We start from the raw sequence: 22,618 nt of genomic DNA, 5'->3' as shown, positions 1-22,618 counted from the left end.
TTATCCTTCCCCTCATCCATTTATCCTTCCTCTCATCCATCCTTCCCCTCCATCCCTCATCCTTCCCCTCATCCATCTTTCCCCTCATCAATCATCCAGCTACCCTTCCACCCATACATCCAGCTATTTACATTTTCTCTCCATCCTTCCCCTCACTCATCAATCCATCTATCCTCTCTCATTATCCATGTATTCAATCTTTCATTCATCCATTCACCCTTTCACTAATTCATCCAGCCATTCACACATCCCTTCACTTACTCACTCGCCCACCTTTCCATATTAATTTTGAGCTGAGCCCTTTTGAGAAGAGGCCCATCAAGAACTTCACCCTCGCTGCAGGGGCCGTTCCAGGACTGGGACAGAAGCCACCCAGGGCGGAGACAGGATCCACCACAGGGGGGGACAGGAGCCATCACAGGCGGGGGTGGACTGGAGCCACCACATGGGGGACAGGAGCCATCACAGGCGGGGGTGGACTGGAGCCACAACATGGGGGGACAGGAGCAGGAGTCATCACAGGAGAGGGAAGGTGATCCACCAGGGTGGGCATGCAGTATTCTAGTATCATCTTGGGCTTCTCGCTCCCTCCTGCACAAGACAACGAGAAGACAGGCTCTATGTCCAAAATGCCACCCCCCACTGTGATATACAGTACTTACAGAAGATACTCTAAGAGAACTGATTGAACTGATTGTCCTCCATACTTTGTTCATCAGTGTGGGTGCGATTGTGCCATTTCTTTATTGTATTACATTATGCATGTTTGAAGAACCGAGGTTTGCTTACAAATTAGGGACAGTAATTAAGCTCGGTGAAGAGAAGCAGGTGCTGCCTCGGTGTAATCAGGGGTGTAATCTGGCCGAGTCTAGGATGTTTGGGGCCCTGGGTAGAAATGGATGTGTGAGCCCCCCTCTAAATAGCAGATACAAGACGCATTCAGGGCTGTTTGCATGCGAATGGATGCCCTGCTCCTGAACCTGCAGCACCTCCCTCTGTCACCTTCACGCACCTCTTAACAGCTCATCAAGGGCTGGAGGTGTGACGGCTGCCATCCCGCTGTGCCTCTCCAATGCTGCTGCTGCTGGGGGTCGGAGCTTTCATACAGCCTCGGAGTCAAGAAGGGAGGTGGGGGCAAGCTGTGCCCGGTTCAAATTACGGAAATGCTTTATTTACTTTGTGCGCGCCGCGCTCCCGTTTTTTTAATGGTGGACGCGGTTTTGATTTAGCAGGGTGGACGGCGACCACCCTGAAAAACCCTCGGAAATAAGTGGGGGGATGCCGTCCACCCGCGTGGTACCCCGACTCGTGCCCTGGGAGTTAGGGACCTCCGGACCCAGACATGACAGAGGCTAAATGAGCATGAGTTACATCGAAAGACACCAGGCAGAGACATCTGGTGGGGGTGGCAGGGCAGGGAAGACAGCCAGTGACAGAGGCTAAAATGAGACGGAGGGCAGTGCGAGGTTCGAGGAAACAGCAAGTGGCTGATGCGGAGAGAGTGCGAGGACAGGCAAAGACCAGCAGAGGGAGCCAATGTCAAGAACTAAGGCTGCCAGCGAATGACACCCAGGGAGCAGAATGGACAGGCTGAGAAAACAAGTGACAGGGACTGGGGGGTCCGATGGTTGCAGATGTCACCACATTAGACAGGCAGCAGCAGATACTGAATGGCGGTCGAGCCTTTAGAGTGGGCTGACAATTCTCTGCACAGAATTGCAGAGACAGATGGCAATTGTTTGAGACAGAGAGAATTCTAGGCATGCTTATGACATTTTTAATGGGTAATGGTTTCACGTCAATTGTGTGGAGTTAAACGTCACGTATTTGGTGTGTGAGGCCCGCATCCCTACAGTGATAACAATGCAGGGAGTTGACATCCAACAGTGCCAGTCTTCCAGACACTTCTGTCTGAAGCGCTTCAAGTTCTCACACACCTTCAAACACTTCGTAACATTGTAAAAAATGATTCCTGTGTTTTGATTTTGTCAAAGATGAATTTTGCTATGTATATTTATGTAATTCAAATATTTTTTACTGCTCTTTTATGGACTATTTAGCCGAATAAAGGGGCATATTATCAAGGGGCTTTATCTCCGCTTTTTTGGCTTTAAAAGCCAAGAAAGTGGAGATAAAATTATCTCCCTATCACCAAGCTGTCGCTAACACCAGTTAGCGACAGCTAATAGGAGATAGTGACCATCTTGGGCCCCGCTTTGCATGTCAGTGATATTTATCACTAATGACATGCAAAGTGGGCGTGCCAAGATGTTAGCGACTGAAAACAGTCGCTAACATCGCTATCTCCTATTACCAACTTTTGGAGATATTCGCGCTAAGCGCGAATATCTCCAAAAGCTAACACTTGCCCAGGAGCAGTTCTTAGCCATGTTATCCAATGGGAGGTGGATAACATGGCTAAGAGCATTTGCTCGATAATGAATGAATATCGCTGACTTTTCAGCGATATTCATGCATTGCGGCTGTTTTTATCGCATTTGCGATAAACCTTGCTAATAGCAAGGTTTATCTGCGATAAAAATCGCCGATTTGCGGCGATAATTTTTGTCTCTAAATAAGTTAGAGACAAAAATTATCTCTATTGGTTGGTAATATGCCCCAAAGATCTTTGACTGACTGAAACGCTTACTTCTTTCTCCTCTGTTCGCGCCTCAGCACATCTTGGTCTGCCCCCGTTTAGCCTCAGTCCAGACAGGGCACAGCCCTCGCCCTCAAGCCTGTTGGCATTGCCTTTCTTTCGGCGAGTGGTGCAGGGCTCTGTACCAGGATGGGCGGAGGAGACTCAATTTTTGAGGTCGCATTCTTCCATAAATTTCCATTTCTACGGAGCGGTCAGGAAAAACCTTCCCTCCTAAGTTACGGGGAAGAGGGGGCTCCCAGGAAATCTCTCCAGACCACCATGGGACACAGCACAAGCAGCGCGACTGGCACTTCTGGTCTCTTAATTCCAACTGATTTTTTTAAAGGGGAGGGATTTGGGACCCTGAAATTATCAGATCAAACATATTTCATTGGCAACGGTAGAAGAGATGTGATTGGTTGACTTTGTTAGTCTCTGTTTCAACAGAAGGGAGAGTTCTAATCCTGGTTACCTAGCCTGAACAAATTGTGTGATCTTGTGCACCTATTGTCCACTTCCAATGCCTACGCTTCATAAGTATCACAATTAGAGGGATTTTAGAAACAGGCCAACCCCTCTAGTGAAGAGCTTTACAAAATCAGGCGTTGCTACAAAAGCCTTTAAAGGTAATAGTGGTTCTATTGTTGCTCTCTGAAAGATTTGGCAAGAGAATGGTGGTGAGAAGAAGGAAGACGAGGAGGGTTTGTGTTCAGGTGATGACAGAGCGCACCATTGACATTGGAATGAGAAACGTGACAAGTAACAATCCGCTCTGTGCCAATATCTGTGGGAACCCAGCTCGAGACAGTGAGCAGAGCCTCTTTCCGAAACCGAGGCACCCGTGGCAGGGTGAAGGTGCAGAAAATGTGAATTAAACGCTGCCCATCAGCACCTCAGGCAGCAGGGCACACTGTCCATCCGTGCCTTCGGTTGCAGGGCACACTGTCCATCTGTGCTTCCTGCTGTAAGGCACTCTGTCCATCTGCGCCTCAGGCAGCAGGGCACACTGTCCGTCTGTGCCTCCTGCAGAAATGCACACTGTCCTCTGTGCCTCAGGCAGCAGGGCACACTGTCCATCTGTGCCTTCGGTTGCAGGGCACACTGTCCATCTGTGCTTAATGCTGTAAGGCACTCTGTCCATCTGCGCCTCAGGCAGCAGGGCACACTGTCCGTCTGTGCCTCCTGCAGAAATGCACACTGTCCTCTGTGCCTCAGGAAGCAGGGCACACTGTCCATCTGTGTCTTTGGTTGCAGGGCACTCTGTCCATCTGTGCCTCCTGCAGAAAGACACACTGTCCGTCTGTGCCTTAGGCACCAGGGCACACTGTTGTAGTGTAGTTCCTATTATCCCAATAGGCTCTGCGCATTGGAATAATACCTTCAATAGTATAGACCTAGGGCAGAGGTTAACTAGGTCTTCTACAGACGATATTAGACTTAAAGTTTTGGGTTTTGCCAGCTAGCTCAGAGTTCACTAGAAACTTTCTCGAATAGGCAAGGAGGAGTTGAACCTCCCTGGATAGACAAGAAGGGATTTAGTTTCTGACAACCATAGAACATGACAACTTTGCTCTCCCCTAACCAAGAGTGTATCTCTAGAGTCGTGTGAAAACAAAAGACAACTTATTTCACTCAGTCAGTTCAGTGCATTCTTAGTTTCACCAGATTGTAGAGAAAAGGAAGAGACGGGCGTGTTCAATAAAAAAATGTTATTTATTGATCAGTCTCTTTTCTCGTACAAGAGAAATGAATCGATATTATTGCAATACTTATGGTTAAGTAAAGTGCATACAATAAAAGCAGAATTATAAAATAATACTGTAAAAGCATTGATATGGTTTCTAAGCCATATGATATTTAAAATGGATAAAATAGATACATACATATATACATTTGACTAATCGTACTCAACTGGTGCTTCTAACCACGCCTACCCCGGTGTACCTGACCTAAGCCTAATACGTGGGCGGGAGTAGATAAGTAGCAGTTTAAGTTAAGTTTGTTTTGCCAAGTGACTGACTCAAGAATTCTCTGCAAGGGGTTATTCAGTTCTGTACCGTAGATCTAGAATGGTTGAGGGCTGGTATCTCTCGTCTTTGGTCTTGATATTCCAGCTGCCTGCAAGGGCTGCTTGGAAGCGCCGGAGCTGGATTTCTCGGCAGGAGAAAGGCAGCGTCTCCTTTTCAGCGCGTCAGGAAGGCGGGGCAGCGCCAGTGGGCTTCGCTCTCTGCTGGCCGCTCGGCAAGTCTCGCTGCTCCGATCTCGTCACCACCGCGTGTGTTTGCTTAAGGCAATGTCGGTAATATTTATACCTGTAAGGTGCCGAGATTGACGTAAGGATGGACATATATACGTCAATAAGGATGTCATACGAGCTGGCCGTTAGCACATTCTTTTACTGAAGTTCTCGGAGAAATCAAAACAATGGCCGTAGGGTTTTTCCCAGGTTGTCATAGGTTTGATTTGTTTTGAGAACTCCGTATGCCTTATCAGGGGCTGGAGGAATAGTGCTTGCCTAATTAGATGGCATGCGCTATGACCTAATCAGATAACACGTCTCTGTGCCGTGGTGCGGCTTAATCAGATAACGGTTTTTGCACCGTGGGCTGGCTGCTAGTTAACTATTAACCAAACCAGGGTCAGGGATAGGGGGATCGATACAGAACCTATAGGAATACATCACACTGTCCATCCATGCCTTTGGTTGCAGGGCACTCTGTCCATCTGTGCCTCCTGCAGAAAGACCCCCTGTCCGTCTGTGCCTCAGGCACCAGGGCACACTGTCCATCCGTGCCTTCGGTTGCAGGGCACTCTGTCCATCTGTGCCTGCTGTAAGGTACACTGCATTCCTCTGTAGTGGGGGAGTCTGTCAGGATGTGCTCAGTCAAGCAGAGCACATTATCCCTCGGTACAATAATGCCCCTAAGCTCGCATCCTGCATATCACTATTCACACTTCAGTGAGTGAAACACAAAAATAACCTTTGCACCCCACACCCAACCGTGAACCCCAAAATACCTTTTTTACTCCCCCAAAACACACACCAATGTCAAAAATTCTGCCAAAACACACCCCAAATTTCATATTTTACCTCAATACACACCCCAAATGTCATATTTTACCCCAATACATCCCCCAATTTCATATTTTACCCCAAAAACACCCAACATTTCCAATCCGACATCTTAAACCCATACCCATCTCAACTCCCAGATCCAGACCAAGCCCAAGAACATCCACTGCTGTACCCTCATGTGCAGGGCCCCCGGCCTTTGGCCCCCCATTGTCAAATACCATTGTTGACCTCATTGCACCCCAAGGTCTCCCATCCACCTACGACATCCTACTCGGTTATCTCAAGTTCCACCTGGACAACCCCAGTGAGCAGAACATCACTACCTTCTGGGGAAGGTCTCCAACATCAGGCGCAAGCTGCAACTCACCTCAACAGGCCACATAGCACGACATAGGGTCAAGCCCGTCACCTCCGCCAGTGGGAGCTACAACTCCAGCCACAACACCGGACTTTCCTGGACCGACCATCATTGATAATGTTAGGGCCGGATTCTTCTCTAGATTTTTACCATGCCAATCTTAGAATCCGTGGTCGACTGGACCGTTTTTGCCTGCTGAGAGTGTAAAGGAAGATTTCCAATTCACGTACCACAATAATTTGCAATAACCAATTTAAACCAAATTCAAAGGACGACTGACTACGGAATTACATTTTTAAAGATTTATTACAAAGCCAAGAATAACTGGACATACAAGCACCTCAGCAAGAGGTTTAGAAAATAAACCGGAACTAATACAAACATAATCCTGCTCAAGAGTCTCAGACGACTCAAGATGATTATAAGTACAAACTCTAAAAGCATCAGGCAAACAATGACAGTCCCTACTTGAAGCGTTGACCGCATTTACTCAAAGGAAAGAAAATGTTAGTCTGTCCTTACACTAACTCTAAGGTGGCATCCTGTTGTAGATAAACTCACAGACCATCTAAGGTAAATAAGGAGATTTATTTACGAGCACAGCAGTGAGGGACCCAGCGCCTGCCGACCAGTCGACCAAGTGTCCTGGCAGAACTCAGAGTCCACAGTAGTAATACAATTCTAGAACACAGGGAGGGAAGAACATAGAGAATAGAGCAGACCATAGAGAAAACAAGTGTACTGTTTACAACACATCTCCTTTCCTTATAAATCAAAGAACAGAAAGGAAACATATTAATTACAAAGGTAATCATTCAGATAATTAGGTGGTTTGCGGTACCTTGGAATCCTGGAAGTGGAAAGGGGAGGAGGAAGGGAGGGAGAAGAATCAATGGTGGTGGATGGAACAGCAGAGGAACCAGAATCCGATGCATCACCACCTCCGAAGCAAAACCTGTCCGAAGAGGAGGAAGAAGCACATTCTTGGGATAAAAACATGTAACCACTACCACCCCCCTCCTTAGCAGAAACAGAACTAGGATTATGAGAAACAGGAACAACAGAAACAGGAGAACCTCGCCCACATTTCTGGTAAACAGCAACCCGTCTCAAATTCCACTTTTCCCCATTTTCAAGGAGTACATAATTGGGAAAAACTTTTTTAACAGTAAAAGGCCCTCGAAATTTTGATAAACCCTTGGCACACCTCCCTGGTTTGACTTTGACCATATCCCCTTTTGAAACAGTACAACTCTCAGCGGGAGAGGACATAACACGCTTAGAATCAACAGACCCATGATTCAACAAAAGTTGCTTGAACCAAGAAGGAACAAGCTTTGTACCCGGTGGTCTTCCACGCAAAATTTCAAAAGGAGATTTCATGGAACTCCCATGAACCGTCGTACGATGAGCATACACCATCTCCTGAACAATATCAGACACACTGCACCCACCAGAGACAGCCAGTTGAATCGTTCCCTTCACCAGCCTATTGATCCTCTCACACAATCCGTTTCCCTGAGGATTGTAGAGTGAAGTACGATGATGGGACACACCAGAATGGGAAAGAAAAGACTGCATTTTCTGTGAGACCAACTGGGTCCCATTGTCAGTGACAATGACACTAGGAAAACCCTCAGAATGAAACAAAGATTTGAGGAACAAAATGGTGGTCTCAGTAGTGATGTCTCTGACAAAGTTGACGACCACCCATTTAGAAAACGCATCAACACACACAATGGCAAACCGCTGATGCAGGCCAAGCTCAGACATGGGCCCAATGAAGTCCATGCATATGGTATGCCAGGGCACCTCAGGACAAGCAATCTCACCCATGCTAGAGCCAACAGCCACTTTCAGACGTTTTTCTCCTTCTTTGCACAGCCCACACTGTTCAACCCACACTGCAACCTGCGCATCCATTCCGGGCCACCAAAAATTATGTTTGAGTCTCTGTTGAGTCAATGTCTGCCCAAGATGCCCTTCATGTGCAATGTCAAAAAGTTTGCGCCTGAGGCTACACGGCGGAACAAATTTGTCATTGCGCAAGACAATGTCTTCCCCACATGTAGATAATTCGTCCAAAATCTTGATGTAAGGACGAACAGAAATTTGCACACAACTCTCTCTCCTAGGACCATCCTTGAGTAACCTGACCACCTCCTTAAGAACCTCATCACTCTCCATGGCATCCACCCAATCCTGATGTGAGAAGGAACCCACCCCAAAAGAGGTGACGTCCTGCACCCAAGCAACACTCTCATCCAACAGGTCAAATTGGAGATCAGAATCTGTAGAAACCAAAGGCAATCTAGAAAAACAATCCGCCTGGAGATTTCTCCAACCTTGAATATGCTCTACTTGAAAATGGAAATCTTGCAATTTGGAGGCTAACCTGGCCAACCTCGCAGAACCTCTGACAGCTCCACCAGGAGCAAGAATCCTAAGCAAGGGCTTGTGATCAGTTTTGATAACAAAGCTGATACCCCAAAGGTACGTCCGAAAATAGTGTGCACCCCACACGACAGCCAAGGCCTCCTTCTCAATAACACTATAATTCCTCTCAGCATCAGACAATGTCTTAGAAGCAAAGGCAACAGGCCGTTCCAAAGGACCATGTTTCTGGACTAGAATGGCACCCAACCCAAATGCACTTGCGTCAACCATGAGAATCGTTGGAAGCCTAGTGTCAAAGGGAGCCAAAACACCCGCTTTACAAATCTGCTCCTTGATCATCTCGAAAGCAGATTCCTGTTCTGTACCCCAAACGAATTTGCAACCTTTCTTGAGCAAGCTCCTCAACTCAATAGTCCTCTCCGAAAAGTTGCTGACAAATTTAGAATAATATTCTATAAGGCCCATGAAGGACCTCAACTGATCCTTATCAGTTGGGCGAGGAGCTGACCTTATCGCTAGTAGCAAATCTCTCTTCGGTCTAATACCATCCACAGAGATCTCATGCCCTAGGTACTCAATCTGTTGGACAAGAAAAACACACTTCTCTTTCCGTAATGTCAGCCCCGCATCGCCAATCCTATGTAGTACCTGCCTGAGTAATTTATTGTGCTCCTCCACGGAACTGCCAAACACAAGAATATCATCTTGGAAGTATATAACTTTCGCAAGACCCTTAAATAACTCATGAACCAAACGCTGGAAAACACTTGCCGCCGAAATTAAACCAAAAGGCAAACGAGTGAACTGAAAAACACCTTCCGTGGTGATGAAAGAGGTGATATGCTTGCAAGTGTCATGCAGCTTAACCTGGTGGTAAGCGCTTTTAAGGTCAAGTTTTGAAAAATATTTAGCGCCCTCTAGTGTAGACACCAATTCAATAATGTTTGGGAGGGGAAAAATGTCTGCAACCACACACTTATTCACAGACCTGAGGTCAATACAGAAGCATAGCTTGCCATCCGATTTTTTTGAAATCACTACGGGCGAAACCCACGGTGACCCTTCCACAGGTTCGATGACCCCACTCTGTAACATCTCTTCCAATAACACTCTCACATCATCCCTAATAGCGAGAGGAACTCTCCTGAGCTTGTGTTGGATGGGTATGCATCCCTCCTTCATCTTTATCATATGTGAATAGCCTTTCAATTCGCCCAATTCACTCCTGAAAACAGACACAAACTCACTCAAAATCATATCAATCGAGTCATCCTCTAAAACCATAACTTGGTCAGGAGCCCTCGGATTTATGATTATATAGAGATCATATTGATGAATCCACCCCAAAATGGGCGGACCATCAAATGACACATAAACCTTCCCCATTATGGACCTTTTCTTGAATACAATGCTAGATTCAAAGTAACCAATAATATCTATAGTTTCTCCTTGAAATCCTTTGGGAGATATGTCACTCTTGAGCAAAGGTTTGTCAGACCAAAGTTCCCTAAATGTTGACTGAGGAATGATAGTGTGACGGGATCCAGTGTCAACCATCAGCGAAACTTCACGCTCATCTATTGTGAACATAGCCTTAGGTCTATTCATCCTTTGATCATTGACATTGGCAACGTCTGAGTCACCAATTACTAATAGCTTGTCTCCACCATAGTCACAGGAGGAATCTTCCACGACAGCAACTTTCTGTTTACTCTTCGTTTTGCACATTTTCGAGAAATGTCCCACTTTTCCACATTTCAAACACTCTTTGTTTGCAGCAAAACAAAACCTGGCCTCCGAGGAATGTGAGTTACTGCCACATCTATTGCAAAACTTGCTTTGAGAAGCGGCTTTCTTAGGAAGAGTTTTCCACTTATTCCTGATGACAGCAACAGAGTCATCCACGCCAGAATGGGAATCATATTCTCCATCTCTGTCTGAAACTATAGATACTTCCTGATCCAATTGCTTTTTCTTGGAGTTCTCAATAACCCTGATGCACTTCTCTGATTCTTCAATGACTTGCGCAAGTTCAATGGCAACTTTGAGAGTCGGATTTTTGGCTGCCCAAAGTCTCTCTTGTATTTTGCGACTGCTACACTGCACTATTAGCTGATCGCGAATAAGTTCTTCTGCCATAGTCCCAAACTTGCACTTTATTGACAACTCTCTGAGACGGGTAACAAAGTCATCAATACCCTCCTCTGACCTCTGTTTTTGGGTGTAAAACTTGTACCGATGCATCACAAGGTTTTCTTCTTTTGCAAACTTAACTTCCAATCTGGAAATTGCCTCTTTATATAGATCAGGAATTGCTTCACCATTCGCCTGTAATGCGATTGGCAAAAATCTAAAAATCCTCTGCCCCTCCTTCCCAAGTGTACTCAAAAGAATTGCCTTTTTCCTCTTCGAAGAGAATTCTTGCCCATCAATTGCCTCCAAATAGTTATCAAATATAATGAACCAATCCTCCCATGGTACAGGAGGATTCCCCGGTTCATTTAAAAAGGGCGGAGGAGACGTAATATTTATATTTTGCGCCGTTGCCATAATGTAAACAAGGACAAATGATGAACAAAGTAAAGATAAATACCTTTCTTGTCGCTGAGTGAAGTTATCTTACCGACGTAACTAACCCTCGTCAAAAACTGAGGAGATCGGTAAATTCAGCGCACTGTGTTCAACCTGGACCATTAAAATGGCTGCCCAGCACAAACGAGGCTTGAGACGCACGTCTCGACTTCCGAGTGTGCCGACGTCATAAAACAATGGCCGGACGTCTGGAAGGAAGCTTGACGCTTGTATACGTCAGACACAGGCTACAGTCACGCACACAGGCTCGAGTACACGGGAGAGGAGATTCAAAGCCGTTGCCAGGATACACTGCTACTCACAGGTAAGCCGAGTGAAAAATCGGTAAAATGGCCTGAAACAGCTCCGAAATCCGGCGAGGAGGTCTCCGATGACTGGAATCTCACGGTAGGAGATTACTGCAGCACCACTGGGTTCTTTATTGCTGGGCCTTACTGCGCAGTGCTCCGACCGGGAACTTCTCCATCATGTCTTCGGGTGTCAGACAGCAGGGGAAGTCAGGAGTCAGCAGGCATAAGTCGCCAAATTGTTGTAGATAAACTCACAGACCATCTAAGGTAAATAAGGAGATTTATTTACGAGCACAGCAGTGAGGGACCCAGCGCCTGCCGACCAGTCGACCAACTGTCCTGGCAGAACTCAGAGTCCACAGTAGTAATACAATTCTAGAACACAGGGAGGGAAGAACATAGAGAATAGAGCAGACCATAGAGAAAACAAGTGTACTGTTTACAACACATCCCTACTTAGCATCTCTCTCAGCATCCCTCTACGGCAAGAGAAATGGTGTCAGCAGTGAAGACTTCCTAAGAAGTACACTCACTTTCAGAGGTAAGTAGTCTAAGCATTTAAGCTCGTTCTAAGATGCTCCTTCCTTAAGCCTCCTCTCTCCCCTACGACCTACCCATCTCTCTCTGAGACTGACTTTCCACCCGCCGGGCACCTAATACAAAATCCCAAAATGGTAAACACGCCCTAAAACACACCCCTTCGGCTGGCCCTGAGTCTTGGATTTTTCCGTCTGTCTGCAGCTGCATCCAAAAACCGTTGCTGTGTCCTTGGGTCCCAGGCACCTTCTCCGCCAAATGTATTCCTTCCAAATACCGGTTAACTCCCCAAATACTCGTCCCTGACATCCTAACTCCTAAAACAAAGAACTATTCTACCTAACGAGGTCCGCGTCCTTGCACCTGCAACGGAAAGTTTATGAAACTGTAACCTGCAACGCACACAAATATACAGTTTTAAATTAACTGAGAATAGGAGCCTTCCCAAGGAAATTACATTTCAGGCCTACAGCGTTTGGCCAACATAGAAACTTACAATTAGGCCTTTACTGATGTTTTCATGTCTCAAGCCTTAAAATGCATTTCTAACACGAACATCATAGGCATCACATTCAAAGTTAATTCAAAGGCACTCTTCTCGTTATTTCTAAAGCATTACATTTTCTCATGTTAAAGCATTGCTCTTTACTTCATGAATGGAAACCTACACATGCAACTTCAATATGGGGCCCGTTTATTCTAATGCAACATTTTATATGTGAAACGACAATTTCCACATTACTCAAGGCATATTCTCGATTCAAACACTACATTAGTCGGCAAATTATATGAGCACACTTCTACATATTGCAATGTACTTGATTTAGTACTAAATTTCTAATGATCACAAATTAATACAGTCCTCTAAATATGCGGGTGCTGACTACTGGTGATTATGATGCACCCCTACAAATTTCTGAATAACATCGCGCTCTATCAGTCACATCATGTCTTCACCTTGCCCACAGGACGCCACCGCCATCAACGCAGCTGGATCAAGGTCACCGAAGAACATCTCATCAACTCCCTCCGTACCAACACTCCACCAATGCTTCCAAACGATGACATCGCATTGCTCAACCACCATCGATGGATCTCCAACAGCGCAAACATTCGAGCAACCCTCATGAATAGCACTGCGTCATTACCTTCCGCCAGCCTGATGGCAGACGTGAGGGTGAGGCAGTGCCGCAGGGATAGGCTGTCCCCATGCATTGCTGAAGTTGCGTCATGGTTGTGACACAATTTCAGCAATGTGTGACTTTAGCGCAGGCAGATACGTCAGGATTCCTGACATATCTGCCATTACTTGTGGTCATGGAGTGCTGTCCAGTGATTACAGCGCATCCATGCTGTCACAAGAAGGGCGTAGTGAGAAGTGTTGCAATGCTGTCATGTCGCAGCGCAGCAACACTTTTCATGACTGTGGCACAGGAATGTGCACTATCTTATTGATTGTGCGCATTCCTGCACTGTAGTTTTGTCGCAGGGCAGCGCTGCAACATTGCTTGCAGGGGTGTCCAGCGCCAAAACCTGTAGGGATATGGGCCCAAGTTTTATCCATATTTTTAAGACCAGCTATTTTCTAGTCTAAAGTAACTGCTCTAACTGCAGTTTTTTGGCTCTTCAAGCAGCCCCTTGATAATGTTATATTTACTTTATGTTATGTTATGTTATATTTACTTTTGTATAGCGCACGGCTACTCAAAAAGAGTGTCCCGGCGCTTTGAGTAAGGAGGGCTACAACACATTAACATAACACAGTTAAAAGAAAACAAAAAGCAGAAGGGGCAGACAGCAAAGCGGCCTACTGAATAAACAACCAGGTTTTGAGACCTTTTCTAAAAGCAAGTAAGCTAGTGGCTCCCCGAAGTGTGAGCGGCAGAGAGTTCCACAACTGTGGCGCCAATAGTCCAAATGAGCGACCTCCCAGGCGAGCTCTCTTCACACGCGGGACAACCGCCAGAAACAGGGATTCTGACCTCAGAGAACGAGCCGGATGGTAAAAGGCAAGTCTCTTTTGGAGGTACTTTGCTCCCATCGCATGGAGAGCCTTATAGGCCAAAGTCAAAGCCTTAAAGGCAATCCGTTTGCGGATTGGAAGCCAATGCAGCGTCTGCAACAAGCCCGCTGCACTGGCACGTCTGTTCATACCAAAAATGGCCCTCGCCGCAGCGTTCTGCACAACTTGAAGCCGATACTCTGGCAGGCCCAGGTAAAGAACGTTCGAGTAATCTAACCTAGAGCTGATCAGGGCCTGCACAGTCAACTTCCTGTGCTCCTCAGACAAAAGGGGGAGAAACCTCCGCAGCATCCTAAGGAGGCCGAAGCAGATGCCCGACACACCAAGGATCTGGGATTTCAGCGTTAGCCCCTTGTCCATCTTGACCCCCAAGTTCTTAGCAATTTGGGATGAACAAGACGGAGGGAACATATTGATGGGCCACCAAGCCTGCCAGTCTGGCTCCGAATCGCACCCAAAGAAGAGTACCTCGGACTTGTCGGAATTACACTTGAGGCTGTTCAGTTGGAACCATTGAAAAACAGCCCCAAGGCAATCCCGGATACTCTCCCCTTCAAAGTCCCCTCCTCTCTTACACGAGAAGAGGAGCTGGGTGTCGTCTGCATATAATATGGAGTAGTGTTGTTTTCGTGCACTTTTGCACGAAAACCCCTACTTTGCATGTCATTAGCGATAAATATTGCTGACATGCTTGGCGTTAAACGGGCTGCTATTGCCAAAAAACTCGCACTAAGGCTCGTTAGCTGCAGCTTGGTAATACTGTGATAATGATATCGCCGCATTAGCGGCAGAAAGTGCTGATAATGTGGGGATAATGGGCTTGATAATATACCCCCATGTTTTTAAGTGGTGCATGCTTTCTTTTCAATAGTGAGCTTCTGGCTCGCCCAGTGGTCAAAGTGAGAGGGATCGCCAGGGTAGAGCCCCTTCTTCTTCAACTGAATTGAATCTGTTCCCCTACTTGTTTATTTTACAACTGCATCCAGGATGGCAGAAATGGCTAATGCCTATAGATAAGGCTTGGCTGTTCATGGCCGTTAGGGGCGGGCCCAGAGAAAAAAGGACAATGTCCACTTCTCCTGCTCTGCCTCTGGCAGCTGCCCCCCTCTTCTCTCTTGCGCTCCTTCTTTCTGTTATTCCCCATTTTTCTGTCTCGCTCCTCCTCACTTGCTGAAAACAGGGACATCAAGACATGGTGCTTACCCTCTTGTTCCTCTCCGTTCCTTTATTTGTTCCTCTGTGAAATGGATCCAAACCAAAACACTTTTGCTGGAAATGTCTTTTTCTGATATTTTTCTATGTAAAAGTGCAGCCTCTGGACGGATAGAAATAAAAAGTTAAAAATATGAAGACCAAAATGTGTCCAGATTGATTTTATTCACACCCAAACACATTAGCACCACTTTACAGAGTTTGCCAGAGGAACACTATTTTAGTTTTCTCGTCTTTTTTTTAATAGCATTGTTTTCCTTGGGTCGAGAAGTGCCCATTCCTGGAGATACTGCTATACCTGGTTGTTGGCCTAAGCTTAAACCAGCTAGATATGAAAAGGCCTGTGTGTGTATGAGGGTAGGTCCAGGAATTGTGTGTGAGAATAGATGCACGTGTGCATGAGGGTAGGTCCGGGATTGTGTGTGAGGATAGATGCACGTGTGCATGAGGGTAGGTCCGGGATTGTGTGTGAGGATAGATGCACATGTGCATGAGGGTAGGTCCAGGATTGTGTGTGAGGATAGATGCACGTGTGCATGAGGGTATGTCCATGTGTGTTAGTATTTGAGAGTGAGTCCAGGTGTGTGGGAGGTCCAAGCATTAACATCCACATGTGTGTGAGGAAGGCCCAAGTACGGCACTGGTGAAACTTATGCACCACAACAACCAATCATGTTACATGATACTATAGCAATAAAAAAGAAAAGTATCAGCTGGGAGCGGTAGGGGATGAAGTGGTTACTGAATAGACAAGCATCTGCTTGCATGGAGAAGTTTAATAGCAATCTCATAAGTTCTGCAATGAACAAGAAGTATGTGGATAAAAGGCACAACGAATACTGTGCTTGACCAAAATAGGCCATTGCCTCAGAACGCAAGGGAGCCTCCTCCATCTTGAAGGTCTGAGGCCCTCCGAGACGAGTCGAGAGAGCTGCCCTCCAGGACCAGGGTAGCGCACGCTGGTTTGTGGGTCAGAGGCTGGGTGTGTCTCATATTCACTGGAGATCAGCGGAATGTGAAGAGGGTCCCTTGAGAGGCACTTGGATAAAACCGTTTAGGTCAGAAGGAGAATTATGTATTGCATTTAAATAGGGCTCCATTAACAAGTGTAAAACTGACAAAATAATGAAGTGATGCTATCATAAAATGTTCCTCATTATGATGCATGATTTTCCTTTTCTTCCCGCATAATTTACTAAACCCTGCCACATATTTTCGCATTTCCCTGATGTGAAATTCCAGTGGCACTGCCTATTGGCGTTGCAAAATGCAACAGGCAGGCCATATGGTCCCAGAGCTTTTCCCATTGCCGATTCTTTTATTGCCCACTGAAGCTTGAATCCATCATGGGCATCTTCAAAGGGTTGCTTCTCTGGAGGGAATCCTGTCAGGTTCACTCTATCCAATCCAGTTAGGAGCTGAGTTCTTCAGGTGATTCATGGCCCTGTGCTCTATATAGGTCAGTGTAAAAGCCTAAAAAGGCTGTTTATGCTGTTTTGTGCAGTTCATGGCCTATCATAGGTATGTGTCATGTGTGTGAAGCTTAATTTGGGTTTAAACAGCCATGCACGTAGTTTGCCTGCTTCATCTCCTCATAGTCTTTGTGGATTAGGTTTTCAGTATATGTGAGTTGTCAGGAACGCTGCATGTTCCTGCTCGATTACTCCTTTCTCCTGATTTGTTCACCTTTCCCCTGACTACTTATTGCCCACTGCTCCTTTATTTCCAGATTTCAACATCTCTGGCACTTCCCCGTCCCGCCGCTGCGTCCCCTGCGGCCCCACCCCCCTCGCTTGCCCATTTGCTCTCCCCACCCGCCCTCTAGCTGCTCCTCCTTCCCTAATCCCCTTCTTAATGGCAAGCCCATCCGTGCCCGTCCACACCAGGACAGCGCCTAGCGCCAGACCCCCTGGCCCCCGCCAGCGCCACGACAGCTGACGCCGCTACAACGCCACCCTCCTCCAAGCGCTAAATGCCGGCTGTTCATCCACCTGCTTCCAGGCCACCCCGAATCGCACCCACGGACCTTTGACCTGCCGGAACTGCAGCTTCACCAGCCAGCGTACACCAGCACGACCTGACCCTCCCAGGGCAGGCCACAACTACCTCACATGCATCCTACTCAACACCCGCTCAGTCCACAAATACGCCGTTGAACTCTGGGACCTTCTCGACTCATCCTCCTCGGACGTCGCCGTCCTGACGGAAACCTGGCTGAACCCCTCATAAGCACCCGACATCACCACAGCCATCCCCGATGGCTACAAGATCACCTGCAGGGACTGCATCAACAGACTGGGAGGAGGAATCGCCATCATCCACCAGAATACCCTCAGAATATCGACCAGCACTAAAGACACCCTCAGCACCGCCGAACACCTGCACTTCCAGATCCACATCGATTATGATCCCAACACCACCCTCAGAGGAACCCTCGTTTACAGACCCCCCCCCCTGGTCCCCGGCCACAGTTCAGTGACTCCATCACCGACATCATCAGCTCGTACGCCTTGGCCTCCACAGGCTACATCCTCCTCGGAGACCTTTAACCTTCAGGAGACTTCTCAAGACCTGGCAGTTTGAGTAGTAGCAGCCACCCCTTAGGGCCTTGAGACTCTAACGGGTGAGTAGTGCCCTCTACAAATTCTTGATTGATTGATTGCCTGCCAACTATAAATATTGCTGGCTGAGAGGGTCATGTATTGGCAGCTGTTCTAGGTCATTTAGTATTTTATCTGGTGTTGTCAGTACCCTAGCCATGGTTTTCCTGGCACAACACCGAACTAATGTTGAGTACCGTAGCCTCCACTAAGAAGGCTTGCCATTCAATTAGCATGCCAGTGGCTTACCTCTCATTTTCCTAGGAGTGTTTCCTCAAATATTTGATCCTCAAAAAAGGTGTCTTGCAATTTCCAAGTCAGAAAATACTTCATATCCATAGAGAGGGGATTTTGGTCAGATAGAGTTTTCGCTAGCCATTATGGGCCTCATTTATGAGGCCGTGCGTCACTTTTACGCCGCCGGTGCATCACTTTTTGTGACGCACCAGTGGCGTAAAAAATGCGCCTTATTGCGCCATATTTACAAAGTGACGCATCTAGGTAGATGCGTCACTTTGTAAACCGCTGCGCCACATTATACCTGCGCCAGGTATAATGTATGCAAGAGGGGCGTATTGACACAAGAAAGGTCGTAGAAGTGACACAGTGAAATCTATGAGATTCCACTGCGTCACTTCTAGAACGCCGTTGCATCAAAATCTTGCGACTGACGCAGGGCCTTTCACATGGGGTTTGCCCCATGTGGAAGGACGCATTGCTGGAGTTGTGTTACTTTTGTGGGACTTTTTCCCGCTAAAGCGATTGATATTTTTATCGCCCTATAGCAAGCTGTCGCTAACAGCAGTTAGCGACAGCTTTTAAGCGATAGCTACAGGTTTGGGCCCCGCTTTGCATGTCACCGATATTTATCGCTAATGACATGCAAAGTGGGCGTACCCAAACTGTTAGCGACTGAAAACAGTTGCTAACACAGCTATCGCCTATTAGCAAGGCAGGCGAAGCGATAAAAAAATCGCGCTAAGCGTGATTATCGCTAGAAACCAATGCCTGCTATAATGTTGACTTACCCGTATAGTCAATGCGGGTGGATTATCACATTAAGCCCCCATTGACATTGATGTGAGAATATCGCTGGATTTCCTGAGATATTGTTGCTTTGAGCCGATATCGCCGATATCGCCAGATATTTTATCGCATTGGAGATAAACGTTGCTAATAGCACGTCATCCCTGCGATAATGTCCGGCGATAGCAAGCGATAAAAAAATGCGATAAATATCGCTACTCCTTGATAATATGTCCCAGAATTTTTTATTGCAAGCCTGGTAACTTTGCTGTGTGTACCACACATTTATTCCCTGTGTGGAATTGTGCATCTGAAATATAAAGAAAAAAACATTCCTCTTGTTTATCAGTGCAACAAATTGGAAGGGCGTCCTAGTAGGTTAATGCACATGCTTCAGAGATCAGACACGCGTACTTCAGTGCAGAGAGAGAGACAGAAGTATGTATGTCTCACCTGACTATATTAGCAGTCCAGAAGTGCCTGAGGAGTGTGAGTGCCAGGCAGAGCACGTGTCTTGAGAGTGCCTTCCAACTACTTTGGGCGGGCTGGATAGGGGATGCCGGGCTGCTGCAGCACCAGCCAGGTTGATTTTTTAAAATGCTTTTTTCTTACATTGCGAATTGAAGTAGATACTGATAAGTGAACGTAAAACCCTCTTTCATGTATTTTTTTATTGGTAATACTGGCTGGGCCTTTAAAATTGCAGTCATGCCGACCAGGTGGCAGCCCGGCAGATTTTTTCATATGTTTCCATGTGTTTTCGGGTTTTCGGTGAATGTCTAAAAGCCTTCTATGTTCCAGGAGCAGGGTGTTAAGGAGCAAGGGGCATATTAAAAAAGGCTTTATCTCTGCTTTTTTGGCTTCAACAGACAAAAATCGGAGATAAAACTATTGCCCTATTTATAAGAGGGTGCTAACAAGCATAATCGCATGTTAGCACCCTTTTTCCCGATCTCTAATGAGATGCAAAGTGGGTGTAACTGGGCGTACCCCTGATGTACTACCTTGTAAAATATCACTGCTGTGCACATCACAATATTTACAAGGCAACCCACAGGATTTTAGCACATGTTAGTTTTCGCCAAAAACGAACGTCTGCTAAAATCCTGACTTACCTATGCCTAACATAGAGGTGGATTATGCTGATACGGCCACAGGGCCGTATCAGCAAGGTTGTCCCCGTTTTGCAGAAAACATTGCTAGAAAACCAGCAATGATCCCTGTAATACGGCGATTTCTCAGCTATCGCTGGATTTCTTATCGCCATTGTGAAAAGTCTTGTTGATATAGCGCTATCGCTGCGATGAAATCCAGCGTTAGGATAAACATTGCTAAAGGCGCTTAGCGATGTTTATCTCTAATATTTTTTTATATGCCCCTAACATTGTTGTTACTTGAGTTTGAGCTATAGACATTACAAACGACAATGCCTTTTATTTTTGTTTTAGTTTTTAAAACATAAATAAAAGGAATTGTGATTTACAATGTCAATAGCTTAAACTTGCGTAAATGCAAGACCTATTGCATTGCAAATGCTTGTTAGAACTTGTGCCCAGGACAGAAGGTCAGGGGGTGATAGACCAGCATGACCAAAGAAGTAGGGCGGGGCAACAGAACGGCAGGGGTGGAGACAGAAGCATGGGTAAAGACAGAAGCATGGGTAAAGACTAAGGCAGGGAGAGAAACAGAACAGGAGGGGAACAGACAAAGGTACAGGGGTGAAAAAGAAGCATGGGTAAAGATACAAAGGCCGGGGAGAAACCGAGTGGCAGAGGTAGAGACAGAAGCACAGGAAAGACAGGAAGGCAGGGGAGAAACATCAGGTCCAGGGGAGAAACAAAAGGGCAGGGGTACAGACAGAAACACAGGTAAAGCTAGGATGCAGGGGAGAAACAGAAGGGCAAGGGGAAAAGCAGAAGGGCAAGTGGATTGAAAGAAGGGCAGGGGAGAAATCGGAGCCGTATTAAAGACAGAAAGCCTGGGAAGAAACAGACAGGCAAGGAAAACGACCAATGGGCATTGAGGTGACAACGGCATGGGGAGAGAAGGTTATAGGAATAACAGAATGTTGGGGGAAGAGACAGGCAAGGGGAGAATCATATGGTTATTGAAAGTAACAGAAGGGAAAGAGGCAGTACAGAAGAAGGGCAGTAAGTAACGGTTAGGGTATTCCTATTTTTCATCCCGTTCATAGGGGCTGCACGTAATTTTACTGTTTCTGGGCAGGGTGGGTTCAGTGCGTGCACCAGAGCACACATGGCGGCGGTATGGAGCTCATAGAGCTGTACACAAGTGCTCCTGTTCACAAGGGCTGTGCATTCTTTTACTGCTTATGGACAGGGTGTGCCTTTTTTTTACCGCGGAACCCCAGAACAAGCCGAGACTACCAGGCTACAAGCAGGGTAACCACCAGTATCCTGAAGAGCAAGCGAGTGAGCGAGACGGAATTAACCCATTATTACCCACTTTATCAGGGAGACTCTGTGCTCAGAATTATTACGCCGCAGGCTCCTTGGGACCTTTTTAAATAACGACCACATCTCCTGAATAAGCTTCCAGCATTTAATTCTGGTACAATATGGTAGCAACAGCAAATTGTTTGCATCCGCTAAAGCTCACATAGGAAAGAAAATTGACCACATTATATTTTACGATTGTTATATAAAACAAGCTGCAGACTTGTACATCTACAATACCAGTTGTCAGCAACTCTAGGGGAAAATCAACTAACCCCCCTATTGCGACAGAAATACAGAAAGTCTTGATAAAGGTGGTAATTATCACTTTAACCCACCGAAACGTGTCGACGCCAGCCCTGGAATAATTCAAGACTCCGGCATCGATGCTGATTCACAGATATTGTAGTAACATAAGATCGTTGTAACCATAATGGAGTCCGAATGTACAACTTGTATTTAACAATTTTTGTATGTTTTACATTTCTGTCCTTAATTTCAATTGTGCAGGTCATAATTGATTGTCATGTACCCTTGTTCTTTTATTAGCTTATTAGATTAGCTAGCATAGCTACACTGATTGTATTCATAATAAATGGTTTTTTAATTGTTATTTGCTTGTGTTATATATGTATGCACCCCCTGCATAGAAAAGCATGTTCTTGAGTCCTTGTTTGTAATTCATCTCAAGGGAACCTTTGATAATTTTGGTTGGATGAACCCATTTCCCTTGACTTGATTAAGGGGTACCTCTCTTTTCTTATACAGGGTGTGCTTGGTACATGCACTGGAGCACACATGTTAACGTGTACAGTGCTCACAGAATGGGTGATTACTCCCGCTGCATGTCATTTTACTGATTATGGACAGTGTGGGCTCAGTGCGTGCACCGGAGCACATATGACGGCGTGTGCGTTGCTCACCTAGCGTGGCATGACTGCTCCCGTTCACGCGATCTGCACGTTTATTTTAAGTTGAGTGGCGACCTAACCAATGGGTCCTTTCAACTAAACAGAAGAGGAGCTGGCAGCAATCAGAATGACTGATACACAAATTACCCGTAAACCAAGCAGGATGGTCATTTTGTGTCTATCCATGGAGGACTGTGAAATTATTGCAACATCTTGTTGGCTTAAATGCCAGGATTGGCTGAAAGGGTTGCCATCAAGTAGCATATCACTCATTTTGGTCCAAAATATAAACACTCCGTTGGCCTTGATTAGCCAGTTCAGAAATTATAATTTGGTATGTGCCAGAGATGGAGATGATGTTGTTATACTGCTTCCTGTTGTGTGGCAATCCTAGCGTGGATTGGAGCGTTTTGTTTTAGTCTGCTGTGCAAGTTCACAACTTTCCCGGAGAGTTGCTACAACACTGGGCGCTGGGTACTAATCTGTAAATGTTTCAATG

This window comes from Lissotriton helveticus, chromosome 2_1 (genome assembly GCF_964261635.1).
Source record: "Lissotriton helveticus chromosome 2_1, aLisHel1.1, whole genome shotgun sequence".
Taxonomy (NCBI): Eukaryota; Metazoa; Chordata; class Amphibia; order Caudata; family Salamandridae; genus Lissotriton; species Lissotriton helveticus.
This window is presented reverse-complemented; position numbering follows the sequence as displayed.